Consider the following 12,455-nt stretch of genomic DNA (forward strand, 5'->3'; position numbering starts at 1 on the left):
TATTACGAACACCGGGGTGTTCCAAGGAGAGGTGGTCTCCTCTATGTGACCCTTCCGGAGTTGCTCTTCCACGAGCTCATTCAGCGCCTTTAACTTTTCCTTAGAAAGCGGCCACTGCTCCACCCAAACTGGAGAATCCGTTTTCCAATTCAGTTTTTGGGTGGGGCGCAGTTCAGTGACCGCAGCCTGAAAATTTTGTGGAGGGTCAGGGAATTCAATTGTTGCCCCCCACTGGGCCAGGACATCTCTCCCCCACAGGGGTGCTTTGTAATTCAAAACAAAGGGCTGGATGTTGGCCAATTGCCCATTGGACCCCTTAATTTGCACCATGTGCTTTGATTTTTTCGCCAATTGAAGGCCTCCAACACCCTCAACTTGCTCCACCACTGTCTGCAACGGCCAACGTGACGGCCATAGGTGTTCCGGGATCACCGTTACGTCCGCCCCCGAGTCAAGGAGACCTTTAATGGTGGTGGTCTCCTCGCCCACCCTTAGTTTGCACACCTCCTCAGGTCTGTCATGTGTGATGTACACGACCGTGCTTATCTGGGGGTGGCAGGTCCTGCAGTCGCCCTCAGGACACACCCTCTCGGGGAGTGATGATATTGCCTGGGCGACTATCTGTCCCTTTGACAGATAAATGGGTGGAGTCGTGCAGCGAAGCCAGAGTTCAAACCACTCGGGATCCGCAGGAGTGGTTTGGGGAACAATCTCGATCTCTGGCGGGGTATGTTTACAATCCCCCACGACTACATATGTTGTGCCAATTTTGTGCCAGGTACCTCGATTTTTAGATACCGCCACGTGGTGCCATTCATCATCACGGATCCACAGGGCATCAGACAGTTGAAGATGAAAGGGCACTCCCTCGCTTGTTGTTGTCAAGGACTTTCCTGTGGAAAGAACAGGCACATTCGGGTCAGGATCATCAGGTGAAGGACTCCTCAAAGGGGAGTCTCTTGTCTTGTCCGGTGAATTCCCTCTCAGAGGGCTCCTCTGCTGCCTCTGGGAAGAAAAAGTCAAGTCCGTTAAAATGTCATGTCCGGTACAACTCAAATCATCATTCCCCATTCCTCCTCCCCCGGCTTGGGCCACCCGATTGGGGTCATCGCACTGGGTGGCTCCGCGCTCCCTTATTCGTTTTTTTGTTGGGAGCGTCCTCCCCTCCCATTTCCTCCTCCTCCCTCTTTGGCTCGTTTAAATTCCTGAAACTCCCGTCTCAGGGGACAAGCCTGCCACCAGTGTCCTTGCTTGCCACATAAGGCGCAAGCCTTGTCAGCTGAATTTCCCGATGGACGCCTCCCTTTTGGTACCACGGCCGCGTTGTCTTGATGGATGGTTGGGGTCTCTGTGGTTGCTGCATTCACCGCTTTCCGTCGCTGTTCCGGCCTTTCTGGCTTTCCTGGTGTCATCAGCGGGACCACCTCAGTTACCACCTCGACATAGTCCTGTAATGTCGGCTTGGGAATCCGTGGAAGGGTCAGCATGGCCTGTTTGCAGACGTCATTGGCATGCCTGAACGCCAACGACGTGACCAGCCTCTCCCTTGCCACTTCATCCTCTTCCTGCTGCTCTATGGCTACCGTTAGCCTTTCCACAAACAGCAGGAAGTTTTCCTGAGGTCCCTGAAAAACATCTGAATACGATTCCATGGGGCCGGAAGGCCGCATGGTGGAAAACGCCTTGACAGCAACACGAGCAATTTGCTTCAACAACGGCTTTGGGAGACTTTCAGCTTGTTTCTGGGGCATTGCCCATTCACCCTCACCCATCACATGTGCCAGCGTTATCATGTTCCCTTCATTGTCCACAGCCGTGTCAGGGTCATTTGACCACCCTGGGAGCGCGTCCTGCAAGTGCCTTTTCCAGGTTGCAAACCAGAGCTGATACTCAGTTCTGGAATGCAAGCACTTGAATAGGTACTTGATGTCATGTGGGACAACCTCACTCCCGGTAACCTGGCCATCTAACAAACCAAGGAAGTACGGACTCATGCGGCCGTACTCCTTGAGGGCCTTCATGAGTTCCCTGACAACATTCTGGGACAACTGCTGCCACTTTGCCTCCTCATGCCCTCCCCTACCCCTCCTGTAGGTAACTGGAGCGATAGAAGGGACATGGGGACCATCACTTCCTGGATCCCACCCCTCCCCCTCCTTGCCCCAAGCGTGGGAACCGAAAGAAGGGGCGTGGGAACCGGGAGGCAGTGGGCGGGACTTGGGCGTCACCGAGGGGAGTGGCCTGCGGCGGGAGGGGGGCGTGCCAGGGTCTGGGAAAGGCACGCCTTCGGAGGAGTGGTTTTGGGAGGAGACTCGGGAGGAGCGGCAGGTGGGGGGGTCATAGGAAGGGGTTTCAGAACAGTGACAGCCTCGGGGAAGGGTGGAAGGGGACGGAAAAGGGTTGGGGGGGGAAAACTTGGGGGACGGGGAAGGGGAAGGGAACGGGAGCGAGGCGGCGGCGGCGGCGAGCGGCGCCTCCGGCAGCGGGCTAGCGGGCAGGGCGGACAAAGAGAACGACCGCGCCATGCGGCCGCCGCCATTCCGCGCCTCTGCCGCGCGGGCACTGCGTGCCTGCGCCTCTGCCGCATGGCTGCCACGCGGTTCTCCCGCGTGGGCACCGCGTGCGCATTCCACGCGCGCGCAGCGCGCGCCTTCCGCGTGGACGCCGCATGCGCCTGCGGCATGGAAGCCGCATGCGCCTGTCGCATGGGCGGGGCGTGCGTCTGCCGCATGGACACCGCGTGCGTTTGCCGCATGGAGGCCGCATGCCCGTGCCACGCGGTCGCCATGCGGTTCTTCCGCATGGATGCCTGCCGCGCGGGCGCCGAGCGGCTTTTCCCCCGCGCCTCCCGCGCGGGCGCCGAGCGGCTCCGCGCCGGCGCCTCCCGCGCCCCCCGCGCGGGCGCCGTTTGGCTCCGCGCGGGCATTCTGTGTGCATTCACCTCCACTAACACTGAACCGAACTCGGGGTTTGTTTAGGGAGGTTTGGGGAAGGGAAAATTCCTCGGGAGCGTGGCCAGTGCTCTGTCGGAGGTCCCGGGCAGACTGCCCTGTCTGTCCCGGGCGGGGGGATGGCGTCCTGAGAGCGCCAGGGCTGGCGGGCTGGGGTATGCCCGCTGCGCCTCTGAGGATGCCACAGCGGGGAGAAGGGGAGGGGGACACAGAGCGGGAGCAACGGGGGGAAACAGAGCTTCCTCCGGGAGACTGCTCTTTCTGCACTCCTTTCATGTTTTTCACGGCAGTTTGAATTTGCCGCGACCAGAACAGGTATTTCGCCGCATTTTTGTCCCCAGCGGCAGCTAAATCGGTAAGTTTTAAAATGACAGGGCTCCAATATCGGAGCTGCGTCACAACTTCCGGGTTTGTTTTTGGAAAGTGCAGATAGAGCGTGCGCACAAAACGCTTCAGTTCTCCCTTAGAAAACTGAACCTTATTAAAACTCAGAACTCCAACAAAACAACAAAAAACGTCTTTCTGTTCTGCCGAGAGCCTGGCACCCATTTTTCCTTCCAAACCGTTCCGCAACACAAAATAAACTAAAAACCGAATTCCAGCACGAAAAAACTCCGGTCAGGCAGCCCCCCCCACTGCCTCCGCCCCGAAGGTGCCTCGTAAAACAAAAAAACCCGCTTTAAACCCCGTCTGTGCCCGTGCGCAGACAAAAAGCGGGGGCTCCGCGCCGGGACCCGCCGGGTTCCGCCGCTTCCGCGGTCCCCGTTCCGGACCTGTCCCCGCCCGGGAATCGAACCTGCGCCGCCCGCGCCCGGGCCGGCAAAAAGACGAGCACGGCGCCGCTCCCGCGATCCCAGTATCCCGGTCCCCCGACCGGGATTCGAACTCGGGTCGCGGCGGTCAGAGCGCTGAGCCCTAACCACTACACCACGGGCTCTGCCGTGCTGCTCCCGATCTCGCGGCCCCGGTTTCTTCCCGCGGCGCGCCCCGTGTCGCTTCCCCCGATCCCGGAGCGAGCTGGGACCAGCTCGGAACCGCGGAAACTCAAAACATAAAACAACAAAAAGAAATAAAAACAGGAACCGCGAAACAAAAACCCGAGAGAGGAAAACAAACCCCCCCCGAGCGCCGCGCGGCTGATCCCCCCAGGACAGTCTCTCCTGGGCTGGATCTTCCCTTTTTGGGTAGGGTGAGGGCGAGGGGCTCACACGCTTACCCGTCCCTGGTTCCTGCGTGGGTACAGCGGTTTGGTCTGGGGTAAATCCGCACTGAAGAGGACCCCACTGGGTGCTGTGGAGCTACCCTCTCCTCCCTCCTGGGAGCGCACCTGAAGGCTGCTTCCACTAGGAGGCGCGACGACAATGAAAAATCCGTAAAAGGTCCCGACGGACTGGATTCGAGCACGTGGCTCTCAGATTGAGGGCACAGCGTCAGAGCCGTCGCCGTCGAGCTGTCAGATGTTCGCCCACGCGTGACAGCCCCGCATTGGGCGCCAGCTTGCTGTGGATCGGCTTTTTCCAATGGGTGCAGTTCCGGCCAGCCCTGCCGCCACTACATCCAGGGGCCACTTTGCCAGAGGCGTGGGCAAACTCGACCAAGGTGCGGATGGTGCGCAGAATAGAAAGGCGGGACTCTCAAGGAGGTGCAACAAGGGGATGCGTGTCCCCGAGGCAGCGTTCCGGAGAGAGACGCTGGCCTCAAGATGGCACGGCTTTTTATTAGGTGGGTTCAGGGGTGGGATTGCGTGGGACCAATTAAAACTCTTTGCCAACGTATAATGAGGGATGCAGAACTTTTGAACCAGTAACAGGTAACTTGGGGAGGAGGAATACATGATGAGGGGGTGGGGAAGTTATATAACTTAAAGATTGACACTTAACCGAAAAGTGGTAAACAACTATTATGGGATGGGGTTACCAGGACAACCAAGATTTTGGCGGGAAGGTTTGGGGGAATGGGGGAAGGAGAGAAGGGGAGAAGGAGAGGGAAGGAGAGGCCATCTTAAACAATAGTAATAAATACAAAATTATAAAACACAAATTATAAAACCAAACTGGAGCAGTAAAAACCCAATTGGAATTGAATTTAAGCACCACCACAGTGTGCAAGCAGCTCCTGTGGCTTGACCCACTCTGGCACCAGTGGCTTTCAGAGGCAGGGTGTGACATAACACCCTCTGCCAGCACTCCCACCCTGAGCCCATCCCCACACTCACCTCCCAGCTGCTCCATGCCAAGCTCGGGGGGAGGGGGTTCCCACTCCTCGGAGAAGGATTTGCCCTGCAGGTATCAGCTCTGCCCCTTCCCTGCCGTCGCCGCGCTGCAGGCTTCATGTCCCCCATCTCTCCCTCCCGCAGGATGGGGGACTCGTTTTAAGCTGCTCTCTCCCTCTCACCAGGCACCACCACCGCCCGGACATAACTCTTACCCATCACCATCCCTCAGTTTTGCACCTGATTTACAGCAGCAGTAGCCCAGCTGCTTCACTAAGATAAGAGGGATGGATACACATCCTCTTGAAGAGTAGCAGAAAAGATGGTCCTGATGAAAGCCTTTCAAACCACCAATGTTTAACTCTCCATGTGCTGAATATTTCTCTTCTTTCAGACTGCTCCCAGGTGTTGCAAGGCCTCACCAGTAAATCGTTGTATTTGACAAACTTGTTTACATTTTTTCTGCTTTTTACATGCATGGATCTGGGACAAATGCAAGACCATGCAGGCCCAGGCAAGAAAATTAGAAAAGATGCAATGATATACAATCAAAAGTTATCAGGACATACGACCCCCACACACACACACAAATTTGACAGGATGGGAGGGTTTTTTTAAGCTAGAAAAGAGCTCACTTGTAGTCAATCATTTTATAGCTGTTTAATTATGCCTCTATTTTTCTGCTGTAACTTCGCCTAGTGAACTTCACATGCTAAATTTTGTTTTGTTTTCACATCTAAGGAAAAAAATCCCCTTTTAACACAAGATCCCAAATATATGTTATTTTTCCTGTTCTGAAGTCCTAGCGGAGGATCTTAACCAGATGGCAGCCAGGCAAGGTCCATCTCGCATGAAATGCTGACCTTGCCTGGTCTCCTGACTGCAAAAAATAAAATGTCTTTCTTTCCAATTTTACTGCAAGATAAGTGCTGTGCTTTGGTTTTAACGGCAACCCCACCCCAAGAGAACTAGGATACCTCTTTGGTGATGATGACTCAGCCTTACTGAAGAGGAAAAAGAGGAAACCCTTCATATTTTTGTACTTTATTTGTTATGTTATGCTGCCACCATTGGGACAATTTCTTTTGGTCAGTCACAGCCCCTTTACAGTTGAAGAGATTCATGTTCATAGCCCTGGTCAAAGTGTGACTCATTTTCACGGTATATCAAATTTAATTGGGCAGTAATAGTCATACTGCAAGATGAAATGCTTCCAAGTGCAAACCTCTGCATTAAGGAGACTTGGAAATTTCCAAAACAAGTCCAGCACAAAAGGCCCTTCACTGCAGCAAACAGTAATGAAGGGATGAAAGAAGGTAAGGAGTCTACTTACCTACTTGCCTTTTTTTTTTTTTTTTTTTTTTTTTTTTTTTTTTTTTCTTTAGGTACAATTACTAAAATTTAAAGATAACAAAAGCAAAAAAAAAAAAAAAATAACACCAACCAATCTCTCTGGGAGTTATTGTTCTTGGGAATGAGATGCCCTTAGCTATAATCCCAAATTTTGGCAGAAATTAACTCCGGAGTTAATTTTATTGTTGTTGATAAAGGTATGTTGGTAACAATTTACCCCCTTGACCTTTGACCTCTGCCCCCTCACCTTTGATCCTTAACCCTTACTCTTTACCCCTTATCCTTGACCACTGGCTTTTGACCCCTGGCTCTGGAGCCTGGACCCTGACCTGGACCTTCATCTGGTCCCTAACTACTCTGCCCTGTCTGTACCCAGACCTGCTGCTGTGTCCTGTAACCCCGAACTCCTGGTGTGTAACCCTCAGCCCCCATACCCTACCTGTCACTCTGCAGCCTGTACATGTCATCTCTGCTTTTTTAGTGTAGTGTTGTCCTCCAGTGAGGGTTCTGGTGTTAGGATTGCTGCTGCTGCTGCCACAAGGGCTAAAATGCCATCCTTAGGGGCGCTGCAACTTTCTACTGCTGTTTTTTTTATTTTAAAGTAGAGAGAAAAATTACAATCTGGTTTAAACAAAAGAGCAGAGGAAACTAAGTTTCTGCAAATAAAGTGGATCAAACCCAGAAAGGTTCAAAATACACCCAAAAAACCTGATTAAAACCAAATGAGGTTAGATATTGGTGCCAAAATATTGGTATGTTTTATATAATAGTAAAAGAGGCAAAGAGGAAGGAAGGAATAGAAAAAGAAGTGTGCATGGAACGTCAAGAGACAGGGAGAGAATGACAGGGATTTGATAGAAATGCATCACCCTTCCAGGGGTCCCAACAAGATCTTGTTTCTCTCCTCCATCTGGGTCTTCTTGGCCCTACTGCTGGGGCTATGCTGAAAAGTACAGAATCTGGTGGAATTTGTGCTTACATCTCAACTGGCTCTGTGAAACTGGTAATTTCTCAGCATAAAACAAGCCCTGGAGCTTGCAGTTCTTTGTTGCAGGTGACTAAAAATGAGAACACGTTATTATTAATTATGTACTATTCAGTGTGGGCTGGGCTGTCTTTGTCACAAGCCAGGAGTGGTACAGGATCTCATTCCAGTTGTGAGCTTCAGTTACTTCTCTACAAAACGCAATTTACACCATAAGGAAGAAATGATAGCTGTAGTAGCTGCCTCCTACCACCTACGAAGAGCTGGATCCCTTCTACTTGCAATGACTTTGGCAAGGAAAGAGCAAGACCCTCAATGAATTTTCTATCCAGACTTCCAAAGAGCAGGTGGCATTTATTTGTTCTTTCATTTTCACAGAACAAGTTGTGTAGAACCATTACCAGTTCCTGCAAGGGAGCATTTTGTTTGAAAACCTGAAAAAAGCCACCTTCAGGAAAATGCAATTTTCTTCTAATTTCTTTTTCATGTTTTCCATGTTGCTTTCTTAGCCAAAGAAAGTGGTATAACGAATTTTCTCTAGCTGGTAAAAGCCTATTTGATTACAACGTCCTCGGGACATAGGTATCACAAGGCAAATTAGATTCACCCGAGAGCTCCCCAACTTGAACATAATTGGAGTAGGTGCTTTCAAATGACTTTGTAGCCAACAGAAAATATCACATAAATATAGCTTCAATTACTATATTGAACAGAGCTCAGCTATGAGGAAGGAGGAGGACCAAACAAACAGCAAAAAGAGAGTGTTGAGGGATAAGTTTCTGTGTGAGATAGTGGGAAGGATGAGGTTAAGGAGTTTGCGCTGTCACTGTCTCTGACAGAGTCTCATTTCACCTTGCCTAACTAGCTGTAATTTCCTTTCAGAGCTGGCTAAACAAGAACCAGATAAAAATCTATTCAGGCTAGTCATTATGACACTAATAAAGGCAAATACAAGGGTGTACCATGAACAGCGTAGACATAGGGATAGTTCAAGTCTTTCTGAAATCGGTATGCAAGTGTTATCCACAGAACTATTACAGAGACTTGTATTTTGTTACGAGTATAGAAATTTATCAGAAAATAAACCCTTCTGCTTTCCGGCTGGTCCTCAGAGGGGCTGGGTGCAGCTAGGTTTAATTTTTTTTATTATAACAAATTCAGCACTGTAAGTTCAGTTGCATTCAGTAAGATCCCAGAGGCACCAACACAGTGGGTCTCGTTCACAATCAGAGATTCACAAGTAGTGCATCTTACCAATGAGACACTGCTAAGTCTGGTTGGGTTCAGAAGAACTTTCAGGAACACAGACTCACAGTGTAGTTTATTGGAACAATAGATTGTAAATTCTTACAGATTGGCAGTGATGGATTTACTAGATGTGCAAAATATAAATATATAGTACTATGCCCAAGGGTTTCCAGGTATGTTCTAGAGGTGCAAATCTTACCAAGGAGGCATCTCAACTATGGGGAAGGAGAGAGGAGTGAGCCCTTTGATTTGTCTGCAAGGTGGTCATATTCTCAACCTCTGCCACGGAGGATTTCAAATACCGAATCACCTGTTTGGAGAAGTGGAGATGAGAATGTAGCCAAATATTCTGTTAGCTGCTATCACAAAGGGGAGGGGCAGACACTTTATACCTAAATGAGGAATATTGAGACTTACAAAAAGCGAGATTACAATGTCTTGGGCAAGGGCAGAACAGGACTGCGACACCTGAGTGTTACTCCCTCTTCCAGCTGGATTGCAGTGATGAGAATCACCTACAGCCTATAGATAAGATAACCTATCACCCCATCGGCAGGCCATCACCCATGGTAATCCCTTCAACACGTATCTCCCACCATATCTCGTTCTTACGAGGTGTGAAGCTGCTTAGATATAACAGATATATCTGTTAAGCTGAACAATTAAATCCATTCATCACTACAAATTATAAACAATACAGCAGGGCAGCCAGAGAGGGTGGGATTTTCCTGAAGCCTAATACAGGAGCCAGCAGGGAGACCTATTATTATTTAATACAGATCCTGGAAAAGGGCACAAGGGAAGCCCCTGCAAGGGAAAGAACCCTGGGGACAAATACAAGTCATACTGGAATTCAACTCACCACAAAAACTAGACCCTAAATTATTTAAGTGGTGTCTAAAAAAAAAACCCTAACAAAATATATTACTCACCTAAGAGGAGTTAGTTCAGAGTTTGGCATACTAAAACCTCTGACTAAAAACTGGGTACTAAAAACTGAACTGCTTAACTGTCACCGAAAAAAAAATTAATTTCTCAAATGCTTTCTGCTGCCTGGCTTTTGAAGTTCCACAGATATCCAGATTTGTATCCATGGCAGAGCTGAGAGCCTTGACATGTATCTCTCACTTCCACTTATGCAGGATCCAGAAAATGTAAAGTTCTGAAGGCTGTGGTACAAAGAGCTTTCTGGGAATGCTTCATCGGTCTACCGAAGATGATCTCCACCACTTCTGCAGGAACTAAGATCCTGCAAAAAATGAATTTAAGAAAGTCCAATCGATACCATGTTCATAGCCCAGTGCTTACTGAGGGGTGAGAAGTAGCACTTGCTTCAAAGAATTTGTTTCGATTTTTGAGGCAATTGGAAATAAGTGCTTGTTTCTAAGGAAATAATACCAAGTAGTAGGCAGAGTAGAAAAGAAAGCAACACCACCCCAATTCTCTAAGGCTCTGAGAACATAGCCTTCAGTACAAGTATCATTACAAATACCTTTAGGAAGATGGAGGTGGTAACTGCTCCCTTTGTCTCCTTTTGTGCATGTGGGATTGAGGCCGAGTTATTTGTGCTCACAACTGGGTCTGAAGTTGCTTTGGGATTGTTCCTGTGTACCTAAATTTGCTTCGATTTATCTCCTTAAATAGCAGAGAGGGGAGTTCAGGTTGTACTTTCTGAGCAAAAGGTGATCTGAGGCTGGTTTCACTTAGTCTACGTGACACGTCCCTAACCTGATCTGTAGGGCAAATATACATCCTTGCTTTAGCTCAACCTTTGGTGTTAGGCTGCCTTGCCTGGTAATCCCAGCTGTAAGGAGCTCCGAGCAGCTGAAAGGGTGCAGCCAAAGGGACCCGTGTGGAAAGTCCGCCTGTGAACCAGGGCATGTCTGTGGCAGGGATTGTCTCCATCTGATAGGAGGTCTTTTTGTTTCTCTTCCTAGCACTTCTATGGACAGAAAACAAAGAGATTTTTAAGAGATTTTTTTTTTTTCTTCTTACATCTTGAATGGCGTTCCACAGGGGTATTACGACCTGCAACTTGGTTCTCTTTTCCTGCAAGGTCTTTACCGAAATACCTGGATCCTTGATTTTTAACAGAAATAGTTTTTAAACGGCATGTTGAATGAAATCTTAAATTCTGCATGCTTTTGTAAAATCTTGAGGTTTGTTTTTAAACTTAACCCCTCACCCCCCACCCCCCCATCCCCCCAAATTCTTCAAACACTCCTATCTTCTTTCTTGGTGAAGGAGAGTATAAACAGCGGATGCTTCAAATAGACAGAAGCAGCAGACAGTTACATAAAAACACACTGCCAGATCCCTGCATGTAGGAGTGTCTGCTCTCAATTCAATCCCGCCTCTCTGTGAATGCCTGGAAGTAGGTCTCCCCACCCTGAGGAGACAGCAGGCCGAACTGATCAGGGTGTGGAAGGCATTGATGGTGTGCCTTAGGCTGTGTAGAGAAAGCAAAGGGTCCTTTGTAGCCAGGGGACCAAGGATTTGCAGTCAGGGGACCAAGGATTTGCAGTCAGGGGACCAAGGATTTGCAGTCAGACATTGGAAGAGAAGAGCCACAAAGTTTTAAATCTTTATTACTTGCGTGAACAGCTCGAAAGACCTTTAAGTGAAGCTCTGGGGATCCTCCTATCTTAGAGCTCTGAGAACTTCGATTATTGTAGACCTGAACAGATGAGAAAAGTTTATGGCGAGGAGAGAATCCTCATGAGAACTTTATGCCCTCAGTTCTACCTTCCATTAAATGTAAGAGTATTCAATGTGCTCAGGACCCTTCAGTATCAAGGTAAAGGAAATACAAGCTACACCTACCAAAGTGGTGGGTTTGTGACCAGATGGGTAAAGATCCAGCTGGGCTTCCCTCTAGAGCTATTCCGGCTATATCTAAGAGCCAAGGTTTCTCCCTGAGTTCATTGCATGCTCACAGATGAGTAGCACATCTCTCAGATAATACAGACTTACAGTCTTCTGGAAGAGCACGGTGAATTGTTACTTTTTTGAAGTTGAAAGAGTTGGATTAACCAAGAGCACCCTCGGCTGAGCTCTGAGGGTGAGTGGTAATGTACTGACAAATGGCACCCCCAAAAAGCAAGCGGGTTAAGTCTTCATTTCAGGGAAACGCAGGCAGGGATTCCAAGTGCCCAAGGTGAGGAAATTTGCACTGCGTTAATTAGTGCACTTGGAACAGAATTAATTATAAACTGCTTTTAACTGTGGTTTGTGAAATATCCGGCAACACACAGGTACTAGTGCACCTAGGTACTGGTGCATCCCCTACTCACGACAGAGGCAAAGATAAAAACCAGTGCAGGTGTGTAGTTGTGGGCCCTTCCCCACCCCGGAGTCTTGAGGAGTTGATGCGAGCTTTATTCCAGGCCCCTGGCCAGCCTTGTGTCCTCTGTAACGCGGTGTAGCAGCCCCTCATCCCAAGCCCGGGACATAATCTCCCTCAGGCTGCTCCTGAGGCGCTTTGCACACAAAGCCAATTAACCCCATTGTGGAAAGCAAGCCTCGCCGGCAGCGCGGCGGCTCTGGGGCGATCTGAGTACACAGGAGCGGTACCCGGCGATATAGAACCCCGGGAAAATAACTGGAGTGACTCTGGGCAGGGCCCCTCCCACCGATGAGCCCCATCCCCAGCACAGGCCGCCGGAGGTCCGAGGCGAATGAAACCCCAAAAAGGCGGGCGATATGA

Source organism: Zosterops lateralis, assembly GCF_965231275.1.
Source record: "Zosterops lateralis genome assembly, chromosome: 5".
In the NCBI taxonomy this organism is placed as follows: Eukaryota; Metazoa; Chordata; class Aves; order Passeriformes; family Zosteropidae; genus Zosterops; species Zosterops lateralis.